This window comes from Octopus sinensis, linkage group LG2 (genome assembly GCF_006345805.1).
Source record: "Octopus sinensis linkage group LG2, ASM634580v1, whole genome shotgun sequence".
In the NCBI taxonomy this organism is placed as follows: Eukaryota; Metazoa; Mollusca; class Cephalopoda; order Octopoda; family Octopodidae; genus Octopus; species Octopus sinensis.
This window is the reverse complement of record NC_042998.1, coordinates 78371843-78381842: the sequence shown is the minus strand read 5'-3', so window position 1 is coordinate 78381842 and position 10000 is coordinate 78371843. Positions and strand designations below refer to the sequence as shown.

Here is a 10000-nt window from a genome sequence, read left to right as displayed (position 1 = left end):
TAACATCAACATTATAAACTCCATAAAAAATATCAATGTCTATCAATTACACATTTATTCTCTATTATATTCTCTATATTTCAGAAAAAAAGTGGGTTCATGAAACAACCATTCACAAGCGTACATTATTTTTTGCGATATAACACAAACTTTCATTGCCATCATAAGTTTATAACTTCTGAAAGATAATCATGTTTTTTGCACAAAAAATATTTTAGTAAAATACGATATATCATATAAACTTTTTACTGAATTCATTCAATGAGGTCATTGTGACCGAGGCAGTTTTGCTCGCTTCTCGATATCATTGTCAATGGTTTGCGACTAATGAAGATCATCTCAACTTACAACTTATTAGCTGAGTGTGAACTTTTGATAATAGGAAAGGTACTCAGCTAAAATTTGATTCAACTAGAACAAGCAATGAGTTATAATTTTACTTTCTGCCAAAGCAATGTGGATGCCATAACAATTTCACTGCTTGTTGACATGTTATTGAACCTATGATTAAATTTAGCTTAAATAGTCGGATTATTCTGTAGCCCAGTAAGGCTTTCTTGTTGTCTGATATGTCCCAAACGAGTTTACCACCCAACTTGGAAAGTTCATTTCCAGATCATTGAACCTAATTTCTTTATCATTCTGCAATTTTTTTCAAGTGTTGGGTGTACACTGAGATATAACCCTTTTGCAGCTCCTTCTCAGTAGTGGAAAGGGATCGAAAATGCATCAACCTCTTACTATCTTGAATAGATCTAATTTTTGAAAAAAAAAAAAAAAAAGCTCTTGTAGCTTCTTTGCAAATTAATAGATTTATATTTTTACCTTGTAACTTTGTTCAGTAAATTTAGCTTTTTAAATATATCCAAAAGTCACATTTGGCAGCTAAGACTTGTTCTTCAAGCATTTTGCCATTCAGAAACATTACACTGTCCGAAAGTTCAACAAAGTGACTCAAAGAGTGTCACCGGATGTGTAAACTTCAAATTCAGTAACGTAATATTTAATTCATGCAATACTTTCCAATGCCACCTTAATACTTTATTCATCAATGATAAATTATTATCGAAGTGTCAAATGAATCCTTTTTCCTGTTATGACGAAACTTAAGATACAGAAAAATACATTGTGTGTCTGTGTGTCTGTGTGTGTGCGTGTCTTTTTGTAAGTTTCAATAGTTACAGACAGTAATAGAAAATTTTAGGAAGAAATAGAGTGGTAGCTATGTACCCCACATCATTCAACCTGTGTCCCAATTCTCAAATTTTTCTGTGACACCAGTGAACTTTGTCGTAGACCTAGGCTGGGAAATACTGTTTTAGTCGATGATAGCGACCCTAGAATTTAATTTTGGACCTGGATATCATCTTATCAGACATTAATAGTTGAACCTCGAAGTTACGGGATACCAAAAAAAAGAGGCCACAAAAATAAAAATAATAATAAAAGCAAATTCTTGGTTTAGAGTGGTGTCAACGGAAAAGCAGGTATTGACATACCAACACACACACACACATAACGTTCTTGATCACATACACAACACTTATGAACACACATGCGCGCACACACACACACACACAATTGGTTTGCCGAAGGTTTGCTTTTATCGTTAGTCTTCTTGAAGTTATAGGTGAAAATACTTACCTAAGATGTCATACAGGTGCAGTCAAACTTGAAACCATATGGACGTGAAAACGAATTTCTTAAAGACACTTCCATGCCTGCTCATATAGACATACATATACGTTCACACACTCATATACAAACACGTGTAAGTGTGTATACACATCTATGTGCATGTTAGCAAATTAAATTTAAATGTTGAAGTGAATCTAACGGTTTTTGTGTGTTTCTTAAAAGGCTTATAAACACCTTCCACGCTGCAATTATTTTCCTTCCAGCACACGATCTCAGATCAGGTCACTTGCTATGCAAGTACATCTCCGTAACATATATATATATATATATATATATATATATTATATATATATATATATATATATATATATATATATATATACATTCCTACATACATACATACAACATACATACATACATACATACATACATACCTACATACATGCATACATACATACATACATACATACATATATATATATATATAGTGGATGGTGGACTGAAATATTACTGTAATCAAGGGTTTAGCTTAGTCATGTATTTTGACACAAGTAACAGATTGTTCCATAGTTTTGATGCGAAATTTACGTAACACCATGGCTGTGGAGTAGTTACAAGTAGTCACAAATACTGAGTGTGTGTCTGTGCGTGCTTGTATATACATGTATGTGTGTGTGTATGTGTGTGAGTGTGAGTGTGTGCGTAATATTTATTTCCTTACGTTCATATACATCAGTATGGTGTTTTATTAACATTACATATGGAAACGGGCAACATGCAAACATATTCAACTTACCTGCAGCGATACTGTCAGACACACAAACACACAGATGCTTGTGTTTCAGTATAAGCAAAACGAAGAAGCTGATAAAAAGTATATATAAATCCAAATTAAAAGTTTCTTGGCACCGAACTTCTGTCTTACCGTTAAAAATTCCGTATATATTTTAATATATTAAAATAGGTAATGATAAGTACATCAACAACAATAATAATTATAATCGTTATAGTTATAATCGTGCATAAGTATGTGTACGTATGTATGTCATTATCGTCATTTAACGTCCGATTTCCATGCTGGCATGGGTTGAACGGTTTGACTGAAAACTGGAGTGCTGCACTAGGTTTCATTCAGTCTGATTGGGTTTTGGTTTCTACAGCTGGATGCCCTTCCTAACGCCAACCACTCCGAGAGTGTTGTGGGTGTGCTTTTTACGTCCCACTGGCACGGGTGTCAGTTGCGAGACACCGGCATCGGCCACGACAACGATCTCACCTGGCTTGATAGGTCTTCTCAAGAACGGTCTTTTGTCAAAGCCTCTGTCACTTGTCGCTGCCTCCGTGAGGCCCAAAGTTTGAAGCGTATTTATGAATTTCATCAAATTCATGCATGAAACTCCCAGCGATACACTGTAAAAAAAGCTTTCGCTTAAGTATACATATAAGAGAGAAAGAGAGAGAGAGAGAGAGAGGGGGGAAGAAAGAGAGAGAGAAAAGGGAGAGAGAAAGAGAGAGAGAAAGAGAGAGTTACATATAGTAAGGAAAGAGAGAGTTGTAAATAGTGAGAGAAAATTTAGGGAAGAAACAGAGTGGCAGTTGTGTGGCTCCTTTCATTGAGCCTGTGGCCCTTTTCAATGAGCCAGTGTCCCAGTTCCCAAATTTTTATGTGAGACCTCTGAACTTTTCCGTGTAACCATGTTGGGAAATGCGGCTTTAGTTGAAGACATTGACCCTAGAATTTATTTTAAAATCTGGATACTATGAAGAAAAGAAAGAAAGAGAAGAAAAAGAAAGAAAAAGAGAAAGATAAAGAGAGAGAGAAAAAAAAGATAGAAAGAAAAGAGAGAGAGGGAGCGAGTGAGAAAAAGGAAGAGAGAAGTAGAGAGAAAGAGAGAAAGAGAGAAAAAGAAAGAGAGAGAGAGGGATAAAGAGAAAAAGAGAGAGTGAGCTAGGGAGAAAAGAGAGAGAGATAGTGAGAGAAAAAGAAAGAGAAAGAAATAGGAATAGAAAAAGAGAGATATATAGAGAAAAAGAGGTAGATAGATAGAAAGAGAGAGAGAGAGAAAGACAGAGAGAGAGAGGGAGAAATAGAAATAAACAGAGACAAAGAAAGAGAGAGAGAAAGAAAGTAAGAGAAAAAAGAGAGAAATAGAGAAATAAGAGAGAGAGAAAAGAAAGAGTGATAGAGAGAGATAGAGAAAGAGAGAGATAGAGAAAGAGAGAGAAAGTGTGCGATAAAGTGTGTGTGTGTGTGTGTGCGTGTGAGCGTGTGTGTGTATTTGTGTTTGCGTGTGTGTTTGTGTGTGTGTGTGTGTGTGTGTGTGTGTGTGTGTGTGTGTGTGTGTGTGTGTGCGTGTATGTGTGAAACAGAGAGAGAAAGAGAGAGAGAGGAGAGAGAGAGAGAGAGAGAGAGAATAACACCGAGTTCACATGTAGAGTTATTGCAAAAACTATTCAAACAAGGAAAAACTCAAATAGCGAAAAATGATTTGAAAATAAATGAAAATGTATAAATGACACAGAAAGCAAAGTTTTACTTACCTCGAACGCTCGTTTCAATGTTCTTTGAGCGCTAAACGGTGGGTAAACGGGTAAGGGTGGCTCTGTATGGCGCATTGAGTACTTTACTAGGTTGGTTGTTGTGTTTGTTACATGTAGTTTAGTGTGGTTTGGAAGTTGCTTGATAGTTTATTGTTTTACTGGTAATCTGTTTATTGACTGCTATTTTGTTCTTTGTCTTTCGGGTGGTGAATGAGTGGAAAAAAATTACTCTTTTGAAAATGGTGGGTAGTTATTGGGTATGTTTTGCAGTTCCGGTTACCTGTAGGTATAGGTTAATTTGGCATCTTCTGTATAGCAAGTAAGTGGGTTGGTTGATATTACTTGTGTAGTTTGCAATTACGTAGAGAGCATGTTTGCAAACTTTGATAACTTCTAGTAATCATTCAGAGGCGACTGCGGTTATCTGTGACTTATGAGTCAAGTGGACGATTCTGAAAATGTTGCAAAAGTTTTTGGTTACTGCGGATGTATTGCAAAGTTAGCAAGTAGCTGTAGATGTTTTGTGTGGCCCGAGGTTAAGTTTAAACCTGCTGTACTGATGACGAGTAGATCTAAAAAAAATAGATAACCTGGTTGGTATACATGGAAATCCTGGGTGGATGGATAAGTGTTGAGAGTTTTTCAGGTAACGGTAAAATCGTTGTTCGAACAGTGAATAACGAATGAACTATAAAACTGATGTGAGAGCAAAGGAATGACAAGAATGGGTAACTTAGTGAGTCTTCGGGTAAGCTCGTTACATGTTATTAGGTTAGCAGGTAACTGCAACCAGGAATCGTAGATGTGACTCTTGTCTGAGGTTAGCATGTGATTCGGCACATGTGGGAACTGAACAACTTCGAACTTGTTACAATTAAGAAGCATCAACGAATTCTGTTGTGAGGTAGCTTATGAAACTGTTACGGGAGACGGTGAAAATCTGTAGTAAAGCCAACAATAAACTTAGTATTAGTTTAAAGAGTTGTGTTGTAAAGTAAATTTGAACCTGTGCTGTGAATATCGAACTTCGAGTGAATTTGGTTTTCTTTTGAGTATGAAGCCAGCGATTAAGTCAGTTTTTGTTGTAGGAATAGCGTGTATTTGTGAATCTGTTGTAGTGCGAGCAAGCAGCAGCGAAGCTGTTGTGAGAATAGCGTGTAGTTTGCTACCTGTTGGTGATAGTTTGCAGCTGATGTGGAATCAAATTAGAGACCTGAAGTGATGCAGAAGCAGTCTACATCGTTATTATGCTTATATCAAGTCGACTGGTTGGTAGGTAGGTGAGTTGTTTTTATCAATGAACTTGCACTTCGTTTAGACTACAACTTTTTGCTTACTGGTGATCTAATAAAGAGAAAGAAAAGATACGTATGTAACATGTAGTCAGATATATTAGAATCCGAAATATGAATTAGTGTGCGCGCTTGCTTGCGTGTGTATGTATTTATTTATATTTATAAGCATGTATGTGTGCATGCGTCTGTCAGTATCTATATGTATCAGTGTAGGCCAATGCACGCCTAGGTAACGTGTGTTTGTATGTGACTGTGTGTTTGTGTGTTTCTCTATGCATTTTTACCGCTATCAATTTTTCCTGTTTGCACCCATCTATATACATGTGTATCAGTGTGTCAGTACATGTATACCTGTGAATATGTCTTTCCATGTGCGTGTGTCTGTGAAACCGCGTATGTTTACGTGTGCATCGAAATTTCTACCCGTTTAACGTGCGTTCGGGTATATGTACGTGATTATGTGTGCGTGCGTGTGTGTTTGTGTGTGACTACGTGTGTGTCTGTATATCTGGAATGTGTGCATATATATATATATATATATATATATATATATGCGAGTGAACCTCTCTGTAGCTATGTATAACTGTGTGTATATGTATACATATGCACGTTCATGTGTATGTGTATATGTATTTGTGAAAGAATGTATGCTTAAGTAAAGGCATCAGAGTTACTATTTATACATGTGTCCGCCATTATGCATGTGCATACCCGTGTGTGTATTTGTGCATGTTTTGTAAATGTTTGAAGTAAATATGTGTAATACATCAAAGAAACTCACTCTCTGACATACATAAACACACATAACAAAACTCAATATTTTAAACAGTTATGAAGAGGGAAACCGAAAAATACAGAGGGAATATATATATATATATATATATATATATATATATATATATATGTATGTATAAAATGACATTATCAATTAAATAAAAAAAAAATTCCATATGTGGCTGAAGATTGCTCTACATTTTAAAACTGATGTAATACTTACATTGTTTAATTAAATGAAGTAGCATGAAACGATTGTACTACACAACCTTTGGATATTCCTATTGTTTATTTTGATTATAATCACCCCATTTGATTTATATGGATAATACCATACCAAATTCTGGTGCCTTTAACTTAAGTACCATATTCATCTAAATCTAAATTTTTGCTGAACTATATATATATATATATATATATATATATACTTTTACTTGTTTCAGTCATTTGACTGCGGCCATGCTGGAGCACCACTTTTAGTCGAGGAAATCCACCCCAGGATTTATTCTATGTAATCCTAGTACTTATTCTATCGATCTCTTTGCCAAACCGCTAAGTGACGGGGACGTAAACACACCAGCATCGGTTGTCAAGCGATGTTGGGGGACAAACACAGACACACAAACATATATACACACATACATATAAATATACATATATATGATGGGCTTCTTTCAGTTTCCGCCTACCAAATTCACTCACAATGCTTTGGTCGGCCCGAAGCTATAGTAGAAGACACTTGCCCAAGATGCCACGCAATGAGACTGAACCCGGAACCATGTGGTTGGTAAGCAAGCTATATATATATGTATATATATATATATATTTATGTATGTATTATGTATGTATGTATGTATGTATGTTTGTTTGTATTTGTGTCTGTGTTTATTCCACCACCAGAGAGAGAGAGAGGGAGAGAGATGAAGAGACAGGAAGAGAGAGGGGGAGAGGGAGAGAAAGTATGAGAGAAAGAAAAAGGAGAGAGGGGGGGAGAGAGATGAAGAGAGAGGGAGAGAGAGAGGAAGAGAAAGGAAGAGAGAGAAAAAGGAGGGAAAGGAGGGCGGGAGTGAGAAATTGAATACAGAGTTGTTAAGACCCAGAATTCAAATGAACTGTGTTTCTTACTGAATCTAAACCTACACTATCCAATGTGACATCAGCTTTTTGGGGGGTAGCAGGTGCGTCATCTCAGGAATTTTGGGCTACTGTTTCTATCAGCCAGAAACGTCGAAGTATCGGACAGAAAGGATTCAACCATTTTTGCACTCTGAGTTCAAATCACGCTGAGGGTAATCATTAGTTTTTATCCTCTTTGCGTCTATTAGAAAGCGCCAGTTCTCTCTTCCACTAGCTACTACATTCTTGAAGCTCCATTCGATCAAGCAGATATCTGTTTCTGTTCGAAACTACATGGGCACCAAGATCCATTAGCAATAAATAAATAAATAAATAAATAAATAAATAGATAAATAATGGTACACGAGGATACCAAGTCAATTTCGATTGCGAGTGACGGCAGTAGTTTTTACTTATTCATTTCTTACAACTTGTCTTGTCTAAAACGAAAGACACTCCTGCTTTGCCTCTGCGCACATCTTGGACAGTTCCATTTGACAGCGCTTCCGTGCATGTAGAGCTTATTTCGAACTGGCAGTATTCCTCGGTAGCACTGCTAGGCAAGGGATTTTTGGAAGATAGCCGTGGTGGTACCAGGCCCGAAACTCATTCGGAAGAGACCAGCTACTTCATTTTCATCGAGGTCTAGTTTCTCCAAGAACATTGCTTTCACCCAGCATAGCTAATTTCCCAAAATCTCTAGCCTAGCAGTGCTACCAAAGAGCACTGCTAGTTCAAAATAAACTCTACATGCACGGAATTTTATAAATCTTCTTGTCCATTCCCTCGCATTCAACCTTATGTTATAAAAAGAGAACGACGACCGGTAAATACTCAGAAACCCGGGTCCGTACGTATCACGTCAGGTCGACGATGGGAAGGATGGCTTCCTTTTGCAAATACTGATAGGGCACAGAAAGTGTGTCAATAACCAGCTGGAGAAGATGTTCCCCTGGGGCTACAAGCTACAGTAGCATCCAACCTTAGTGGTTAGCCACATTTAAGTGACAGATATACTTCACATTGTCGTGCAGCTACTGTTTATATCTCATTCAGAGATTTATTATTAAATTTAGTGTGGCTTGTAGACATTTGACATCTGCTTCTAGCGTATTGGGGTTGGCCATCCCGCGCCTTTAATTATAAGTATATTTTTATAACTATATACTAAAAAATAAATTTTAACGATCTGGTGTTTTTTGGTACGATAGCCACTGATATAATCATTTTAATGATTATATCCTCAATCTATGCGTATATATATTTTTGAGTTCTTTTGTTATTATATTTTACTCCGGTACAATATTCACTCCGGCACTATTTCTGGCATTAACCACATAGCTGAGACGGGCGATTAGCTATAATATATACACGGAAAATGCATTTTTTTTTATTGATATTTGTACGTAGAAATTTATTGGTATGTATATGTATTTCTCATTTATACATTGTCAGTGTATTTCTACTGAAGAATGTAAAGTAATTTTTATTACAGAACACGAAATCTTAAGATAGAGAGTTATCTGAAATTATATAAATGTTCTTGTCGATTGCCTCGCGTCCAGCCTTGTGTTATAAAAGGAGAACAAATTTAGAGTGGCTTGCAGACATTTCATATCTACTTCTAGTGTATTGCCGTTGGCCCTCCAGCGTCCTTAATTATAATTATGTTTTTATAATTATATACTTAAAAATTAATTTTACCGATATGGCGATCTTTTATACGCCAGTCATTGATATCATCATTTTAACGTTTACCCCTGATATAATCATCTTAATGATTATATCCTATAATATTATATATATATATATATATATATATATATATATATATATATATATATATATATATATATCTATTATACATGCTACTGCAAAGCATTCACCGACTGGATCCCCCGACCGGCAGAGGGCTCCTGACAACATTCCACATGCCAGGTACTTCATCTTGGTCTTCTCTTGACCCAGGATTGGAGTTCCATCAAAGAGATGACCTGCTGCAAGGCAAATCTTACAAAGACCACACTGGCTTACTGTCCGGGACAATCTATAAGTAGCGTAGCCGTATGTCTGCATTACAACCATGGCATGCTTAACCCGCTATCCAGAGGGCGCTGGCAACAATTGGTCCGCCTGACTCATGAGAACGCACAGGAAGCGAAAAAGTAAACGTTCCAATTTGGCCAAACAAGATACAAGGACCGTTGTACATTGTCATCGTTCCTTTCTACTATAAGCACAATGCCTGAAATGTAGGAGAGAGGGCTATTTGATTACATGAACCCCAGTACTTGATTTGCCCTAATTTTATCGACCCCAAAAAGATGAAAGGCAAAGTCGACCTCGTAAAGTCGGACGAAATGCCGCTAAGCATTTTATCCGGCGTGCTAACGATTCTGCTAGCTTGCCGCCTTAATAATAATAATAATAATAATAATAATAATAATAATAATAATAATAATAATAAATGGCAGAAATTCAAAAGGTAGTGCTCATGGGAACTGCTCATATCCTATGCAAAATACTTTCTATGTAATCTCAAGTTTGAAAACAAACATAATTTTCGTATGGTTCTTTAGGCATTCACTAGTACAACACTAAGTACAAAGCCAAATATATGGCACCCTACGCATAAC

The 10000-nt window shown here is 36.4% G+C and overlaps 1 protein-coding gene across 1 annotated transcript in view; it reads right to left on the bottom strand.

Moving 5' to 3' along the window:
- The window catches only part of LOC115232418 (vitamin D3 receptor), an 822423-nt gene that overhangs the window by 676534 nt on the left and 135889 nt on the right, over positions 1–10000 (bottom strand). Inside the window, exon 2 of the mRNA XM_036514413.1 lies at positions 4180–5523. The gene's annotated coding sequence lies outside the window, so the exon portion shown is untranslated. The remainder of the gene's footprint in view (positions 1–4179; positions 5524–10000) is intronic.